The 19,840-nt window shown below is 46.0% G+C and overlaps 1 protein-coding gene across 2 annotated transcripts in view; it reads right to left on the bottom strand.

Moving 5' to 3' along the window:
* Positions 1–19,840, bottom strand: part of LOC137545496 (transmembrane 4 L6 family member 1-like) — a 139,246-nt gene that overhangs the window by 59,908 nt on the left and 59,498 nt on the right. The window contains exon 1 of one of the 2 annotated variants that reach the window (XM_068266817.1): positions 17,247–17,435. The exons of the other annotated variant lie outside the window; for it this stretch is intronic. The gene's annotated coding sequence lies outside the window, so the exon portion shown is untranslated. Of the gene's footprint in view, positions 1–17,246; positions 17,436–19,840 lie in introns of those variants that run through there. 2 annotated transcript variants of the gene reach the window in all.

Here is a 19,840-nt window from a genome sequence, read left to right on the forward strand (position 1 = left end):
GCGGAGTCCGTAGGAGGAACGGGAAGGCTCTGTATGACCCGTAGCCTTCCCTCTCCTTAGGTGAGTATCTTTTTTTTAATTTTCTTTTATTTTAAAGGGCAACTGAAGTGAGAGGAGGAGGCTGCCATATTTATTTCCTTTTAAACAATACCAGTTGCCTGGCAGCCCTGCTGATCTATTTGGCTGTAGTAGTGACTGAATCACACCTGAAACAAGCATGCAGCTAATCTTGTCAGATGTGACAATATTGTCAGAAACACCTGATCTGCTGCATGCTTGTTAAGAGTCTATGGCTAAAAATATTATGCTGGGCATACAAGGCTCGATTTTGCCACTCGTTTCCGTGCCCGATCATTTTGCCTGCTTGATTCTGCCAGCGATTCTCTTATCTTCCACTCGTTTTTCTTATCTTCTCCCATTGTCCTCTATGCAGAATCGAGCGGTGAAACGATCAGGCGGGAGATCGGACATGTCGGAAATTATCTATCGAGCCATCGAAATGGCTCAGAATCGAGCCGTGTATTCCCAGCATTAGAGGCACGCTCCATATCCCTCTCACTTCAGTATTCCTTTAACTTCAGACTGCATTTTTGGAGATTTTAATGTTTTCCCTTTTTGACTAATAAATTTTGACACTTGGCATATTAAGGTGGCTGGCAACAGGGCCGAGCCTGGGCGGGTGCTGCGGGTGCAAGGCACCCAGGCGCCTGCCTCTGAGAGGCGCCGCCCGGCTGCCGCTCTCCCCCTGTGGCCGCCGCTCGCTCGCTCCCTTCCTCCCTCTAGCCGCCGGCGCTGCGTCAGACCTCGATCAGGCGGGCGGGCGCTAGGACCTAGCACGCCGCACTGATATGCGGAAGTGACATCACTTCCGCATATAGAGCGGGTGCGCCTGGCGCCTTCTTACTGGTCGGGTCGCCCGCTGATTGAGGTCTGAAGCTGCTGCAAGGTGAGGAGGGAGCGGCGGCGGCAGAGGCAGCAGCGGCGGGAGGGGAGGGTGGGGTGCGCTCCTGTCACTACCTAAACGGGGACCCTATACCCCCTGGCTACCTATCCTGGGCACATATACCCCCTGGCTACCTATCCTGGGCACATATACCCCCTGGCTACCTATCCTGGGCACATATACCCCCTGGCTACCTATCCTGGGCACATATACCCCCTGGCTACCTATCCTGGGCACATATACCCCCTGGCTACCTATCCTGGGCACATATACCCCCTGGCTATCTATCCTGGGCACATATACCCCCTGGCTACCTATCCTGGGCACATATACCCCCTGGCTACCTATCCTGGGCACATATACCCCCTGGCTACCTATCCTGGGCACATATACCCCCTGGCTACCTATCCTGGGCACATATACCCCCTGGCTACCTATCCTGGGCACATATACCCCCTGGCTACCTATCCTGGGCACATATTACCCCCTGGCTACCTATCCTGGGCACATATTACCCCCTGGCTACCTATCCTGGGCACATATTACCCCCTGGCTACCTATCCTGGGCACATATTACCCCCTGGCTACCTATCCTGGGCACATATTACCCCCTGGCTACCTATCCTGGGCACATAATACCCCCTGGCTACCTATCCTGGGCACATAATACCCCCTGGCTACCTATCCTGGGCACATAATACCCCCTGGCTACCTATCCTGGGCACATAATACCCCCTGGCTACCTATCCTGGGCACATAATACCCCCTGGCTACCTATCCTGGGCACATAATACCCCCTGGCTACCTATCCTGGGCACATAATACCCCCTGGCTACCTATCCTGGGCACATAATACCCCCTGGCTACCTATCCTGGGCACATAATACCCCCTGGCTACCTATCCCGGGCACATAATACCCCCTGGCTACCTATCCCGGGCACATATACCCCCTGGCTACCTATCCCGGGCACATATACCCCCTGGCTACCTATCCCGGGCACATATACCCCCTGGCTACCTATCCCGGGCACATATACCCCCTGGCTACATATCCTGGGGACACTGGCTGTTTGTCATTATGTGCATTTGCTGGTGAAAAGCAGTCTCTTGTTATGTGAATTTGCTGGTGAAAAGCAGTCTCTTGTTATGTGCATTTGCTGGTGAAAAGCAGTCTCTTGTTATGTGCATTTGCTGGTGAAAAGCAGTCTCTTGTTATGTGCATTTGCTGGTGAAAAGCAGTCTCTTGTTATGTGCATTTGCTGGTGAAAAGCAGTCTCTTGTTATGTGCATTTGCTGGTGAAAAGCAGTCTCTTGTTATGTGCATTTGCTGGTGAAAAGCAGTCTCTTGTTATGTGCATTTGCTGGTGAAAAGCAGTCTCTTGTTATGTGCATTTGCTGGTGAAAAGCAGTCTCTTGTTATGTGCATTTGCTGGTGAAAAGCAGTCTCTTGTTATGTGCATTTGCTGGTGAAAAGCAGTCTCTTGTTATGTGCATTTGCTGGTGAAAAGCAGTCTCTTGTTATGTGCATTTGCTGGTGAAAAGCAGTCTCTTGTTATGTGCATTTGCTGGTGAAAAGCAGTCTCTTGTTATGTGCATTTGCTGGTGAAAAGCAGTCTCTTGTTATGTGCATTTGCTGGTGAAAAGCAGTCTCTTGTTATGTGCATTTACATGGGGAAAAGCAGTCTCTCGTTATGTGCATTTACATGGGGAAAAGCAGTCTCTCGTTATGTGCATTTACATGGGGAAAAGCTGTCTCTTATGTGCATTTAGTGGGGAATTTTTGTCAGTAAAAATCTTTTGTCAGTAAATTTTTAGGTATTTGTCAGTAAAAAATAACGTGAAAGGTTGGCAACACTGGCAGGCTGTGTGGTGCAACGGGAAAGATACAGGCAGCCCACCTTGGGCTTGGCAGGGGGGAGGAGCCGACGTCAGCGAGCGAGAGTAGGGTGGCCGCAGGCAGCCATAAATACGCAGTGTGTGACTGCGTCGCACTCGCAGAGCCTCTCAGCCTGAGTCAGTCCAGAGACTAGCAGACTGTCACTCGCAGGAAGCCAAAGCCAGCCAGGAGCAAGCCCATGGAAGAGGGGTAGGAATGGGGTATCACATGCATGCGTAAAGAGGTGGAAGGTGTGGGTGTGATTAGGAAGGACATGGGTGTGGTTATGTGGTTGGGCGTGGTTAATTTAACCACTCCCATAGGCGCCAGAGAAAATCTTGCACCCAGGTGCCAGGCACCCCAGGCTCACCCCTGGCTGGCAACCTATATTTATTGTACCTTTGAATTGTCCTTTAACTTCAGACTCCATTTAATGTGAAAGCATGTATCCTGAATAATTTACAGCATTCTACTATATGTCACTACGGTGCCTCTTTAAAGGACACCCGAGGCGAAAATAAACGAATGAAATAAACAATTGTATCTATCTTCCTTCTCCTAAAAATGACATTTTAAGATATTCCACAGTTTTATTTTATGTTTAAATCCACTTTTTAAGTTTTAACTGTTATATTGTTTTTGCTCAATTTATGAACTACTGACCCTTTTTATCTCTTTTCTTGCTCTCAGAAGCCATTTTCTGCTAGGAAAGTGTTTTATAGTTGGAATTTCTTATCAGTGAGGGTCACACTGTAGTCACTTCCTGTCTGAGTCAGGACTGAGTCAGACACTTACATACCTGATGTTTAACTCTTTCAGGCAGCGAACGAAAAAAAAGGAACACAGCACAGTTATTTGTGTGCTTGGCACTGCACATACCCACGTCTATCTCATCATGTCACATGCAGGGCTGCTCAAATCCGATCCGGGAGACATCCGGAGAGTAGCTATCCGGATATCTCCCAGTAAACCTGTGGGGGGGGTGTCAATCTTACCTGTCTGACGTCTTCTTAGGTCTGTCCCTCGGCGCCTCCCACGATGCACTCCATGCGCGTCACGTGATTACAAACACTTCCTCCTTCAACCCGGAGGAGGAAGTGTTTGTAATGACGTGACAGCCGCTTGGAGCGCATCGTGGGAGGCACCGAGGGACAGACCTAAGAAGACGTCAGACAGGTAAGATTGACCCCCCCACAGGTTTACTGGGAGATATCCGGATATCTCCCGGATCGGATTTGAACAGCCCTGATCACATGTCACCTCGGGTATGCTTTAACATTCACATGTAAGAGGCTTGATACCTTATATGAATCAGCCATCTTTCAATTGCCTATTTAGATTTCCACTTCCCTATTCCTACATTTTCCCTGGTTCTTGTTCATTTAAATTACTGTTGTTTGCCCTGCATACAGATTTATAAGTGTTTTATCCGTCACTGAAAAGGAAATAAATGACAATAAAGTACTGGAATTTTACAGAGGCCATCTGCTGGGCAGAACAAATGCCCCAAGCAGGGCATAGTTCACAGACTGCTCTGTAGAAAAAAAAAAAAAAACTTGCTAGACTAGTCTTATAAATAATCCAGTTGGTTAAACAAATCGCATAGTATTACCAGACTGTGTATACTGCAACCAGTTCTGTGACCGGGAAGTGTCTACTGTGGCTCCTGCTGACTACATATGGTCAGTAGACAATAACGTTTTCATCCAAGCTCTGCTGGGCAGTCAATCAGAGGAAAACATTCAGCGAGAACCTGTCACGCTTGTAGAATGATGGACGATATTTATATGTACGGACCAGGAATTTCTTAACACCGTGTACGTTATAATTAATCTTTATGATCTGATGTATGTTTTGTTTATGAGAAGATAAAGTCTGTTGTTCAGTGGTATCTATCATGTTAATTTCCTTTAAACATTGCCAACATTCGTTCATTCGTCAAATATACATTTGTTTATCCTGATTATGGTAGAGACCAGGGGCATAACTACATGTCATGTGGCCCCCCCCAGGGAAACTTAGAGGGGGCCCTTCAATGTTCTCTCCCCTTCCCTTGGTGCCCTTCACAGCCTGGGGGCCCATGTGAGTATGTATTTTCTCACATGTTGGACTTGATTCACTAAACCAGGATAACTCACATCACGGCCGTTTTCACAAATGTTTGTGCGCAATCACGAATTTTTGCAAAAATTTGCAATTGCACACGAAAATGCACGCAAAAACGGCCGTTATATGAGTTATCACGGTTTAGTGAATCAAGCCCCTTGTGTGACACATTCTTTGCAGGGTTTACCTTAGATACATCACTGATCACAATATATTTGAGACTTTTGCATATTATTGTATTTGCACATATTGCACATTACTGAGCCCGGGTTCATCCACCTGTGGGTTCTGGTTTTAGCCCCCAGTGTTGATGTGTATATATGAAGTCAGGTCCATAAATATTGAGACATCGACACAATTCTAACATTTTTGGCTCTATACACAACCACAAGGAATTTGAAATGAAACAAACACAAAAGGGGTTGATTCACAAAGTTTACTTATTTTTCAAGGAGTGCTAATGCAGGAGAGAAACAAATAAGGAGAGATAATTCATGAGATAAATAGATAGGGAGAGCTAAACCATGAGTTATTTCAAATAAGGAGAGCTAAACCATGAGTTATGTCAAATAAGGAGAGCTAAACCATGAGTTATGTCAAATAAGGAGAGCCAAACCATGAGTTATGTCATGAGTTATGTCAAATAAGGAGAGCTAAACCATGAGTTATGTCAAATAAGGAGAGCTAAACCATGATTTAAGTTAAATAAGGAGAGCTAAACCATGAGTTATGTCCAGTGCCAGATTTACCATAAGGCACTGTAGGCACGTGCCTACAGGCGCCTGATGATGGAAAGGCGGCTTCTCCCTCCTTCCCTATGCAGAGTCCTGATGAGAGTGTAAATGAGTGGTTACACAACCTGCTTTCGGCATTCCACTGATGAGATCTTCCTTCAGTCGGGGGCATCTCTAGCTACTTAATACTATTGAGGTTCTTTTACCTACCTAATACTTGGGGGCACTACTAGCTACTTAATATTGAGGGTACTTCTGGCTACCTAATTCTAAGGGGCGCCTCTAGCTACTTAATACTGAGGGTACCTCTGGCTACCTAATGCTAAGGGACACCTATTGCTATCCATGAAGGGCAAGGAAAGTAAGGGAGAAGTGACTGCTGGGACAGCCAGTACACTTGCGGTGCAGTTCGGCGGGGGTTTGTAGGTTCATGGGGGCGGAGTCTACGGTGCCAGGACAGCTGTGCCTATAGGCTCCTGTGATGTAAATCCGGGCCTGGTTATGTCAAATAAGGAGAGCTAAACCATGAGTTATGTCAAATAAGGAGAGCTAAACCATGAGTTATGTCAAATAAGGAGAGCTAAACCATGAGTTATATCAAATAAGGAGAGCTAAACCATGATTTACGTTAGATAAGGAGCGCTAAACCATGATTTAAGCTAGATAAGGAGCGCTAAACCATAAGTTAAGTTAAGGGGCCCATACAACTAACAATTTTCCTGCCGATATACAGCAGATTCGATCACTGTGATCGAATCTGCTGTGAAATCGTTGCGCAAATGCTGACAGAGCGATCGATTTCCGTCCAAAATCAATCGTTCCCGTTGCTTCCCATCAATCCGTCCGTGCGGGTCAGGGGTGCGTCAATAGCGGCGTTCGAATTTCGGACGACCGACGCTAGCGGCAATACAATACCTGCTCCAGCCGGCAGGTGTTTCCCTGCTCTCTCCGCTGTCACTTCTCCATGCTCGGCTCCTCCAGCTTCATTGAACTTCCTGTCCTGGCAGGAAGTTTAAACAGTAGAGCGCCCTCTACTGTTTAAACTTCTCTGGCAGGAAGTTCAGTGAAGCTGCAGCCGAGCGCGGAGAAGTGACAGCGGAGACCAGGGGACACGCCGGCCGGAGCAGGTAATATATGGGGGGGGGGGGGGGGAAGGGGGGGGGACTGGAGGCAGCGGCAGCTCCACAGATTGTGATCGGTTTCAGGCTGAAATCAATTCACAATCTGTTTGCAGTAAAGGCAGCCATACGATCCCTCTCTGATCCGATTCGATCAGAGAGGGATCTATCTGTTGGTCGGATCTGATGGCAAATCAACCAGTGTATATAAGGATAAGGTGAGGTTAATCATGAGTTAAGTCATTTAAGAAAAGAGATAAATTGTAAGTTAATAAATAAGGTGAGATAATTTAACAGAAAAGCTTTGCGAATCAGGACCGATGTTCTTTAACTGCAGACTGTCACTTTTTAATTTGAGGGTATTTACATCCAAATCAGCTTAACAATGTAGGAATTGCAGCAGTTTGCATATGTGCCTCCCGCCTGTTAAGGGACCAAAAGTAATGGGGCATAATAATAATCATAAATCAAACTTTCACTTTTGTAATACTTGGTAGCAAATCCTTTGCATTCAGTTACAGCCTGGGAACGCGGTCAGCGGCGGGTAGCGGCGGGGGTGCGTATATCTACGCCCTGAGAGGGAAATGAAGTTAAAAGGGGCATAGATATACTGTACGTTGGCGTTTGATTTATGATTATTATTATTCTGTCTCATTACTTTTGGTCCCTTAACAAGCGGGAGGCACATATGCAAACTGTTGTGATTCCTACACCTGTCACCTGATTTGGATGTAAATACCCTCATGTTAAAGCTGACAATTTGCAGTTAAAGCACATCATGTTCATTTCATTGCAAATCCATTGGGGTTGTGTATAGAGCCAAAAATGTTAGAATTGTGTTGATGTCCCAATATTTATGGTCCGGACTGTATTTTTTTACAGAATTGTGTAGTATATATTATACAGAAATTATATTCATTTGGAAGCATATGTATTTATTTTTTCTGAGCATGATTGCAACAGCAAGGAGTTTTATGGGTAGCATGGTCTAAATGTTTTTAATGCATTAAATTATCGTATTTTTATCTAATGCCTGATCATATGGAATAAAGATCATTTGTGTGTATTTTCCAAAAACTTTCCTTGAGTGGTGCAGTTTTATAAAGAGTTTTCTTTTCAAACATTGGTATGTCCTTTTTGGACCCCATCAAACTTAGGTGGTTACATGGAGGTGTTGCGGACCCTCCTTCATTGTCTCTTAGGAGATCATTTTTCATCTTCTTCTTAGAATAATGTTTCAGCAGCTACAACTACAACTGAAAAATCAACAAAAAAAAGTACACCCTGGCCCATATGCAATTAACTTTTTTTCCTAAGTTTTCTCTTAGGAGATTTTTTTTTCATCTTCTCTTTAAAGAGAGACTAAAGCATCCCTAAATCCCTGTTTTTATTTCACAATCCTGTTAGGCATGATTGCCCTACCCGAAACATAGCATGTGCATCAAAAAAGGGTGCCTGGAAAAAAGGGTGCGGATTATTGCCGAAATTGTAAGTTGAAATGTAAAACAATATTTTTCGTTTATAGTAGGGATGGGACGAATCCACAATTTTTTCGAATCCGAATCCGAATCTGAAAAGGTTCTCGAATATCTCGAACCTTTCGAATCCCGAATCTAACGAATCCTGCACATAAGAATTGTGCGATCCGTGGTATAGTTGCCCGCAGTATAGGTACCCAGGCATAGGTAGCGAGGTAAAGGTGCCTTCAGTATAGCTAGCTAGGTATGGGTGCCTTCAATATTGGTAGCTTTCAGTATAGGTAGCAAGGTATAGGGGCCTGCAGTATAGGTAGCAGGGTATATGGGCCTTCAGTATAGGTAGCAGGGTATATGGGCCTTCAGTATAGGTAGCAGGGTATATGGGCCTTCAGTATAGGTAGCAGGGTATATGGGCCTTCAGTATAGGTAGCAGGGTATATGGGCCTTCAGTATAGGTAGCAGGGTATATGGGCCTTCAGTATAGGTAGCAGGGTATATGGGCCTTCAGTATAGGTAGCAGGGTATATGGGCCTTCAGTATAGGTAGCAGGGTATATGGGCCTTCAGTATAGGTAGGTAGCAGGGTATATGGGCCTTCAGTATAGGTAGGTAGCAAGGTATAGAGGCCTTCAGTATCGGTAGCAAGGTACATGTGCCTTCAGTATCAGTAGCAAGGTATAGTGGCCTTCAGTATAGGTAGCACAGTACATGTGCTTTCAGTATTGGTAGGTAACTAGGTATAGGGGCCTTCAGTATAGGTAGTAGGGTATATGTGCCTTCAGTATAGGTAGCAGGGTATATGTGCCTTTAGTATAGGTAGGTAGCTAGGTATAGGGGCCTTCACTATAGGTAGTAAGGTACATGTGCCTTCAGTATAGGTAGGTAGGTAAAGGGACCTTCAGTATAGGTAGCAGGGTATAGGGACTTAATTATAGGTAGGTATGTAGGTAGGTATAGGGGCCTTTAGGTAGGTAGGTAAAGGGACCTTCAGTATAGGTAGCAGGGTATAGGGCCTTAAGTATAGGTAGGTATGTAGGTAGGTAGGTATAGGGGCCTTTAGGTAGGTAGGTATAGGGGCCTTTAGGTAGGTAGGTAGGTAGGTACGTATAGGGGGCCTTTAGGTAGGTATAGTGGCCTGAAGGTAGGTAGGTAGGTATAGTGGCCGGTAGGTAGGTAGGTATAGTGTCCTGTAGGTAGGTAGGTAGTTAAAGGGACCTTCAGTATAGGTAGCAGGGTATAGGGCCTTAAGTATATGTAGGTAGGTAGATATAGGGGCCTTTAGGTAGGTAGGTATAGGGGCCTTTAGGTAGGTAGGCATGTATAGGGGGCCTTTAGGTAGGTAGGTAGGTATAGATGCCTGTAGGTAGGTATAGGGGCCGGTAGGTAGGTATAGGAGCCTGTAGGTAGGTAGGTATAGTGGCCGGTAGGTACGTATAGGGGGCCTTTAGGTAGGTATAGGGGCCTGTAGGTAGGTAGGTATAGTGGCCGGTAGGTAGGTAGGTACATATAGGGGGCCTTTAGGTAGGTATAGGGGCCTGTAGGTAGGTAGGTATAGTGGCCGGTAGGTAGGTATAGGGGGCCTTTAGGTAGGTATAGGGGCCTGTAGGTAGGTAGGTATAGTGGCCGGTAGGTAGGTACGTATAGGGGGCCTTTAGGTAGGTATAGGGGCCTGTAGGTAGGTATAGTGGCCGGTAGGTAGGTACGTATAGGGGGCCTTTAGGTAGGTATAGGGGCCTGTAAGTAGGTAGGTATAGTGGTAGGTAGGTAGGTGTCGCTCCCCCCCGTGCCTCCTCCGCTCACCCCCACGGCCTCCTCCGTCCCCCGTGCCTCCCCCTTGCATAGAAGTGAGCATTGGCTCACCTAACACCTGGCCGGGATTCCCTACCTGCCGCCAGCGCAGAGCCGCAGACCCGCAGACCTCTTGCTTCCTCCTCTGTTCCCTCTAGTGATCGGCATTTGCATACGCGTCATCACTGAAGCGCCGGGCGGTTACTAGAGGGAACAGAGGAGGAAGCAAGAGGTCTGCGGGTCTGCGGCTCTGCGCTGGCGGCAGGTAGGGAATCCCGGCCAGGTGTTAGGTGAGCCAATGCTCACTTCTATGCAAGGGGCAAGCGGAGGAGGCGCGGAGGGGTCGGAAGAGGACGAGCGGGGGATCGGCGGTTGCGCGCGGGGATTCGGCGGATTCGTTAAGGGGGAAATGGCGTCGGGATTCGAATCCACGAATCTCGAATATTTCCCAATATTCGAGGGATTCGTGGATTCGCCGGATTCGTCGTCCCATCTCTAGTTTATAGCTTATAAACAAAAATCTAGTGCTAAATAGGTTGTATAAACGGAAACGAAACGGCAAAATACCATCTATAACAACAAACGATGTCGGAAATGAAACGTCAAATAGCGCCTATAATAAAAAACGATATTTACACTTGTATTAAGCATAGTAATACAATGGTAGATTTTACAGGTATTTTGCTGCAATTATATCTAACTGTAGGCTCACACAGATCTCTCCCTATCCCTAACCCCTAGACCCCCCCTCTGTGTAAATATACATAATTTAATAAATTGTATATATATTACAAATATTGTACTGTAACTATACCTAACCCTACTCTCACACAGAGCTCTCCCTGTACCTATCCCTAATCCCTAGCCCCTCCCCCTGGTGTTGCCTATCACTAACCCCCCCCCCCGGTGGTGCCTAACCCTAACCACCCCCTGGTGGTGCCTAACCCTAAGACCCCCCCCCTGGTGGTACCTAACCCTAACCACCCCCCTGGTGGTGCCTAACCCTAACCACCCCCTGGTGGTGCCTAACCCTAACCACCCCCTGGTGGTGCCTAACCCTAACCACCCCCCTGGTGGTGCCTAACCCTAACCACCCCCTGGTGGTGCCTAACCCTAAGACCCCCCCCCCTGGTGGTACCTAACCCTAACCACCCCCCTGGTGGTGCCTAACCCTAACCACCCCCTGGTGGTGCCTAACCCTAACCACCCACCTGGTGGTGCCTAACCCTAACCACCCCCTGGTGGTGCCTAACCCTAAGACCCCACCCCCTGGTGGTACCTAACCCTAACCACCCCCCTAGTGGTGCCTAACCCTAACCACCCCCTGGTGGTGCCTAACCCTAAGACCCCCCCCCCCTGGTGGTACCTAACCCTAACCACCCCCCTGGTGGTGCCTAACCCTAACCACCCCCTGGTGGTGCCTAACCCTAACCACCCCCTGGTGGTGCCTAACCCTAACCACCCCCTGGTGGTGCCAAACCCTAAGACCTCCCTGTTGGTGCCTAACCCTAAATCTACCCTGGTGGTGCCTAACCCTAACCAACCACCTGGTGGCGCCTAAACCTAACCATCTCTCTGGTGGTGGCTAACCCTAACCATCTCCACTGCACAAACACCCTTACACACATATAAACAATAATATATTTAATCCTTAAAATACTTCACTATAAATTACATGAATAAAATAATTTATATATTTGTAATAGAATAAATAGCCTTAAAATCACATACACATTAATAATATTATAAATAGAAAAAGGTATACATATATATATAATAGAATAAATAGCCTTACAATCATGTACGCATTAAAAAATCTTAAAATAACGGTAATATTAAAAGCGATATATTAGTAAGTTAATAAATCTGAAAACTGTAATCTACGCATTATAAGTGTAAATAACAAAGTTAATACCAAAAGTGATGCATTTCTAATAGAATAAGGTTGAAAACGATATTTAACCACTTAAGCCTAACTGGACGAGATTTCTCGTCCAGTTAGGCTGCGCGCACTCCCGCGGGTTGCGCGCGCTCCCGCGGGCCCACCCGTGCGCGCTCCCGCTACCTGCCGTTAGCCCAGCGAACAGTGAAAGGGATTATAGATCCCTTTCACCGATCGCATCCCCCCGGAGAAAAGCCGACAGCGTCTCTCCAGACGCTGCAGCTTTTCTGCGTGCCAAAAAGTTCAGTCTTCTTTCTTTTCCTGGGAGCGAGCTCGATCGCTCCCAGGACTATTTGACTGTGGCCATCTTGTGGCCAAATAGTAAATCTACACCCACATACATTTTACATTACACAAACACTTTTTTACATAAAAAAAATAACTGATTACCTCCCACACCAAAAATTACCCACATACAATGTTTAATTTAAAAAATTTTTTTTTACAATAAATAAAAAAAAAAAAAAAACTTAAATAGTTACCTAAGGGTCTGAACTTTATAAATATGCATGTCAAAGGAGTGTATTAATATATTTTTTAAAAAAGTATGGGCTTGTAAATAGTGATGGACGCAAATTGAAAAATTGCACCTTTACTTCCAAGTAAAATATCGGCGCCATACATTGTGATAGGGACATAATTTAAATGGTGTAATAAGCAGGACAAATTGGCAAATAAAGTACATGGGTTTTAATTATGGTAGCATGTATGAATTTTAAACTATAATGGCCAAAAGCTGAGAAATAATGATTTTTTTTCCATTTCTTTCTTATTCTTCCTGTTAAAATGCATTTACAGTAAAGTGGCTCTTAGCAAAATGTATCACCCACAGAAAGCCTAATTGGTGGTGGAAAAAACAAGATATAGATCCATTCGTTGTCATGAGTAGTGATAAAGTTATTGGCAAATGAATGGGAGGTGAAAGTTGCTCAGATGCAAAAAATTTCAACCCTGTGGGCTTAAGTGGTTAAAGAGAATCTGTATTGTTAAAATCGCACAAAAGTAAACATACCAGTGCGTTAGGGGACATCTCCTATTACCCTCTGTCACAATTTCGCCGCTCCCCGCCGCATTAAAAGTAGTCAAAAACAGTTTTAAAAAGTTTGTTTATAAACAAACAAAATGGCCACCAAAACAGGAAGTAGATTGATGTACAATATGTCCACACATAGAAAATACATCCATACACAAGCAGGCTGTATACAGCTTTCCTTTTGAATCTCAAAAGATCATTTGTGTGTTTACCTTCTGTCCCCTTCTTCTCTCATGCACTGAACATTACAGGCTTCCTGCAGACAGCTCTGCCTGTGCCTGTGTTTGTAATTCCTCAGTATGTGTTAGCCAGCTACTTTCACAGCCTAACAGAGGAGGATTTTTATCCAGCTCTCTTCTATCACTGATAAGATAGCAGAGAAGCTGCTGGCTTATGTAAATAAAACACACACTGGAGTGTGCATAGAGGAACAGACCAGCACGGAAGAGTTGGCAGCCTTCCAGACACAGGACGACAAGTCTGACAGGGGAAAGATACATTGATTTATTACAGAGACCGTGATAGTACAAAATGCTGCAGTGAGCCAGAACAGATTAGAATAGGTTTAGGAACTTGTAGGATGGTAGAAAAAACATTGTAATTTTTGTTACAGAGTCACTTTAAGCATTATACGTATGAAAACGAATTTTAAAATGATAATATAAGTGTAAACGAAAATTTACTTGTTGCAGTCCTGAAAGCAATTTTAAAAACTAAAAATAAGTAAAACCTCCTATAAGTGAAATTTAAAAACAAAGAAATAAGTATAACACAAAGTTAAAATGAATTTGTAAACGATATTTGTAATAAACCTTATTCTGTAAACAAAAACTTTTGCTAACACGATCCCTGCAACCGCTATTTCTCAGGCGCCCAAATTTCCTGTCGGGCGCTTAATAGCCGATATTTTGCATTGCAGTCTATGGTCGCGTCCTTTTTGTCTATTAGCCATATGCGCCCTTTTTTACTGCTTTCCCCTGTGGCTGCAGTCTCAATCAATCTCCCCCAAATCCTCTGGCAAATATTAGGGAATCGCTTCCTGTAGAGGCAGAGCTTTAAGCAGTAGCTCTGCCTCTACTCCGTCAATATGTGCCGATCTCTGCCTCTGCCCGCCCCTCTCAGTCTTCTTTCACTGAGAGGGGCGGGGAGAGGCGGCGACCATCGCAGATTGATTGGACTTGAGGCAGAGTTACAGCCCAAAGCTCTGCCTCCCTCGGGCAGCAAAATCCACGACCAGGAAAGTCGTGGATTTTTGCCTTGTGCTTTTGGGGGGATTCATTGAGATTTCTGCCACGGGGATGTGGTGTTTCAGAGGGGGCAATAACGCTTACCAGGATTGTGAAGTGAAAACAGTGATTTAGGGAAGCTTCAGAGTCTCTTTACGATAACTATTGAGCACTTTTCAATAAAAAGGTACCAAAAAGTAGACACATAAGTAATGTTGAACATATTTTGAGCATTTTCTTGCTTGCTGGTGGTTTAAGAAAGCATTTTATTGACAAGTTGTGAAAATATCACCTAGGAGAAAACTGAGGAGAAAAAGTGAATTGCATGAGTCCTTGTCTATAAAATACTGAATAAGTCACCAGCAAGCAAGAAAATACTCAAAATAATTTTGGTAGTACTTTTTCACCTACTTTTTGATATGTTTTCAATTCCAAAGTGCTGAAAACGTATAATTTATAGCAGATGAAAAATTATCTCCAAGGAGAAAACTATGGAGAAAAAGTTAATTGTACATGGGCCTGGACAGTGTTTACTCCTAGGAGATAATTTTTCAACTTTGATTTAAAACTATTAGAGGGGCGGGGAGAGGCGGCGACCATCGCAGATTGATTGGACTTGAGGCAGAGCTACAGCGCAAAGCTCTGCCTCCCTCGGGCAGCAAAATCCATGACCAATTCCAACACTTTGGAACTCTCTACCTCCACCCATTAGTGCAGCCCCCTCCTTCAACATCTTCAAGAAGGCCCTCAAAACTCACCTTTTTCACTCTGGCCTACCACCCCTCACAATTGCTCTAAACCCACAGCTGAACTCTGGTCCCCTACCTTTTGTGTCTCTACCTCTCCTTCTAGATTGTATGCCTTTGGGCAGGGTCCTCCTCCTTTTGTGTCCTACCTGATCATGCACCTCCATTACTGTGCACCCATGCTATGCATCTGAGTGAACCTAACTTGCCTAATCTCCATGCTCCATCCAGTGACTGACTAAGCATTACCTGGTACTCATACAGTGCTGTGTGATCTGGTCTTTCTTGTATTCCTGTATTGTCATATTGCTGTAGGTCACCCCTAAATATTGTCTGTAACCTAAACTAATGTCCAGCGCTGCGTAATATGTTGGCGCTTTATAAATACAATAAATAATAATAATCCGAACATTTGTATAGCGCTTTTCTCCTGTCGGACTCAAAGCGCTCAAGAGCTGCAGCCACTGGGACGCGCTCAAGAGGCCACCCTGCAGTGTTAGGGAGTCTTGCCTTGAACTCCTTACTGAATAGGTACTTGACCTAGCCAGGATTCGAACCCTGGTCTCCCATGTCAAAGGCAGAGCCCTTAAAGAGACTCTGAAGCGAGAATAAATCTCGCTTCAGAGCTCATAAATAGCAGGGGCACGTGTGCCCCTGCTAAAACGCCGCTATCCCGCGGCTAAACGGGGGTCCCTTCACCCCCAACCCACCCCCCGCAAAAGAGTGTCGTAGAAAGGTCGCAGATTTATTGCTTCCTGGAGGCAGGGCTAACGGCTGCAGCCCTGCCTCCAGTCGCGTCTGTCAGCGGCGCATCGCCGCCTCTCCCCCGCCCCTCTCAGTGAAGGAAGACTGAGAGGGGCGGGGGAGAGGCGGAGATACGCGCTGACAGACGCGCGTGGGGCAGGGCTGCGGCGGTTAGCCCTGCCCCAACCAGGAAGCGCTCCCCCGCTGCACCGAGGGGGATTTAGGGGTGAAGGGACCCCCGTTAAGCCGCGCTATAGCGGCGTTTTAGCAGGGGCACACGTGCCCCTGCTATTTATGAGGTCTGAAGCGAGATTTATTCTCGCTTCAGACTCTCTTTAACCAGTACACTATCCAGTCATAATAATAATAAAATAACTTTTCAGCACTTTACAATGGGAATAGTACCAAAAAGTAGGTAAAAAGCTTTGTCAAAATTATTTTGAGTATTTGTTATGCTTTTTGGTGCTTTAAAAAGGCTTTTTATTTACAAGTTGTAAAAATATCACCCAGGAGAAAACTCCCAGGTGAAAAAGTGAATTGTATCTGGGCCGTAAGGCACAAATTGTTGTAGAAAGCTCAGAGGAGTGCGTAACTCAGTGGCCAAGGGAGGAAAGAGTAAACAAAGAGGAGGAGAGGAAACAGACACACAGAGATGGCAGAGACAGAGTTTCACACATTAGAGGATAAGATACATCTCTACATTCTACTAGGAGAAGAGGAATCCACAGTGACAATCGCTGCACACTATGTCACAGCATGCCACAGACTGAGAGGAGGAATGCACAGTGACAATCATTGCACACTATGTCACAGCATGCCACAGACTGAGAGGAGAAATCCACAGTGACAATCGCTGCACACTGTGTCACAGCATGCCACAGACTGAGGGGATGAATCCACAGTGACAATCGCTGCACACTGTGTCACAGCATGCCACATACTGAGAGGAGGAATGCACAGTGACAATCACTGCACACTATGTCACAGCATGTCACAGACTGAGAGGAGGAATCCACAGTGACAATCACCGCACACTATGTCATAGCATGCCACAGACTGAGAAGAGCATAAATGAATTGTAAATCTAAAAATGTCCGCAAACTGCTTACCCATTGTTCGCCGACCCCACCCCTCTCCATGTCCCCCATTCCCCCCTGCTTTGGCAATGCCTGTATGAATCTTGGTCATGCCAATAAAGCCATCTTTGATTTGATTTGAGTAAAATCAAGCAAGGAAGACAGTGGTGGCAGAGAGATATTGTAGGCTGACATATGATGCTTTGTGGCTACATCGTTACTCACCGGAGTCCACCACCGTGTTTGCGTCTTCTGTCCTAGAACTCATTTAGCCATATCTATGTTATTATTAACACTCTTATCCTTAAATAATGAAAGGAGCCACAGAAATCAGTCATTTTCACAAGTCACGTAAAACCTTCAAACTACATCTACTTCCTCATTTTGGTAGAGCCAGCCTTGAACTCTACGATAGACGGTAAATGTGGTTACGTACCTGCAAAGTCAGTAGAGAGAAAGAGGTACAGGTGCTAAGTCAGTAGAGATACAGGTGCTGTAGACTCCGCGTGTGAGTGGACTGAGGGTAGATGAGTAAGTCCTACACCTGGTGGAAACCAGCACGGAAGTCACCCAACTATCAGCAAACACTGATCTGTCTGCAAAGAATTCGGAGGGACCATGAACTCCCTCAGCCTGGTAGAGCTTTGACAAATAGCCTGCTATTGATTTTCCAAGCAGTGAATGCGGCACTGTTCTCTGGGTCACTGTTCCTGTTTTTGTATTGATTAACTTGTTACTCTGATGTCACATTTTATTAATAAGGATGAGGAGCTATTATAGACTTACATCATAAAACACAATAAGACAGTTTTATGAAACAAATGTATAATATATACATGTCTTTCATGCATGATCAGTTCGCATAAGTAGAGATGGCCCGAACCGGCGGTGCGTGTCCTAGATTGCGCTTCTGTTGCCGGACACTCTCTGCGCATGAGCGTGACGTCACTCATGACTTCACGCACATGCGCAGAAAGTGCCCGGCAACAGTAGCGCAATCTAGGACGCGCACCGGTTCGGGAACCGTTCGCGACATCTCAGCGCATAAGCAGTAGAGTATTGTACTGTGTTAGGCACCAGTAAAGGCAAGAATTTTGGAATCAGGTTGATACCGTTTATTGGCTAAGTGTACTTGAGGCGACATGTGACATGATGAGATAAATGTGTAAGTACAGTGCAAAACATACTAATAAACAGGTTTATCTTTTTTATTTTGCTATCTGAAAGAGTTAATTTTCAGGGGTAGAAGTGACTGCTTCTCTCTTTTTTGTACCTTGTTAGGAATATAGTAAACCTCACTGATAAGCCATAAAAGATTTCCTGGAAGAATACAACTTTTGAGGGGCAGGGCCGCAGGGGGGAGATAGAAAAAGGTCAGTAGTTCACGTATTTTACCTCTGGGGCCTATATGAAATTAACGTTTTTTTTCCTGAGTTATCTCCTAGGAGATAATTTGCATCTTCTCTCTAAAGGAAACCTGAGATGGGGTGGGAGAAAAAATGTATACATACCTGGGGCTTCCTCCAGCCCCCTCCAGGCTAATCGCTCCCTCGCTGTCAGGGGCGTAACTAGAAATCACTGGGCCCCCCTGCGAAAATTTGGATGGGCCCCCCATAGGTACCAAATAATTGTAATGGGGCAGCGTTTCACTATAAAATAATTGTAATGGGGCAGCGTTTCACTATAAAATAATTGTAATGGGGCAGCGTCTCACTATAAAATAATTGTAATGGGGCAGCGTTTCACCATAAAATAATAATCGTAATGCACCAGAAATTGATCGTAAAGTGGGCAGCATTTCACCATAAACTAATCGTAAAGTGCCCTGCTCTGCCTCAAGGGAGACAGACTACGGCTGTGGGGAATGAACTGGCCCGGCGGCCAGTTCCACATCTGGTTGGGGGGTCCTAGAATCGGGCGGGCGTCCGCCCCCCCCCTCCCCCGCACATGGCTGGCGGGCCCCGGAGCAGCCCCGGGTTCCCCTGTGGCTGAGGGGGTCGCATCCCCGGTGATTACGCCGGTGCTCGCTGTCCACCACCGCCTCCTGGATCTTCCGCAATCGGCCCCGGGTAAGTCCTTCAGTCTGTTGCGTACTGCGCATGTGCAGCCTGGCCGCATTTATGCCCCCATTGCACTCCCGTCGCTGGAAGCATTATGCGTCTTCGTAGTACTACTGCGCAGGTGCAGAACGCTCCCGGCTACCGGAGCGCGATGGGTAGGGCTGGATTTACCATAAGGAACTGTAGGCACGTGCCTACAGGCGCCTGATGATGGAAAGGCGGCTCACTACCCTCCTTCCCTATGAAAAGTCATAATAAGAGTGTAAATGAGAGGTTACTCACCCTGCTTTCGGTATTCCTCTGATGAGATCTCCTTTCAGTAAGGGGGACCTCTAGCCACTTTATACTGAGGTTCCTCTAGCTACCTAATACTTGGGGGCAGCTCTAGCTACTTAATATTAAGGGTTCTTCTGGCTATCTAATACTAAGAGGCACCTGCAGCGACCTGTGATGGGCAAGGGAAGTAAGGGAAAAGTGACAGCTGGGACAGCCAACACACTAGTGATGCAGTTTGGTGGGGGATTGTAGTTTCATGGAGGGCGAAATCTAAGGCGCCAGGACATCTGTGCCTATAGGCTCCTGTGATGTAAATCCGGGCCTGGTGATGGGGGAGCATGGGCAGCCAGACTGCACCTGCGCAGACTGGCCCCCGAGAGGACGACTTACTGGGGCCGATTGTGGAAGATCCAGGATGGTGAGGGAACGATCAGCTTGGAGGGGGCTGGAGGAAGCTCCTGGTATGTATACATTTTTTCTCCTGCCCCATCTCATGTACACTTTAACCACTTAAGGACCACAGTCTTTTCGCCCCTTAAGGACCAGAGCCTTTTTCTCCATTCAGACCACTGCAGCTTTCACGGTTTATTGCTCGGTCATACAACCTACCACCTAAAGGAATTTTACCTCCTTTTCTTGTCACTAATACAGCTTTCTTTTGCTGCTATTTGATTGCTGCTGCGAGTTTTAGTTT

Source organism: Hyperolius riggenbachi, chromosome 2 (genome assembly GCF_040937935.1).
Source record: "Hyperolius riggenbachi isolate aHypRig1 chromosome 2, aHypRig1.pri, whole genome shotgun sequence".
Taxonomy (NCBI): domain Eukaryota; kingdom Metazoa; phylum Chordata; class Amphibia; order Anura; family Hyperoliidae; genus Hyperolius; species Hyperolius riggenbachi.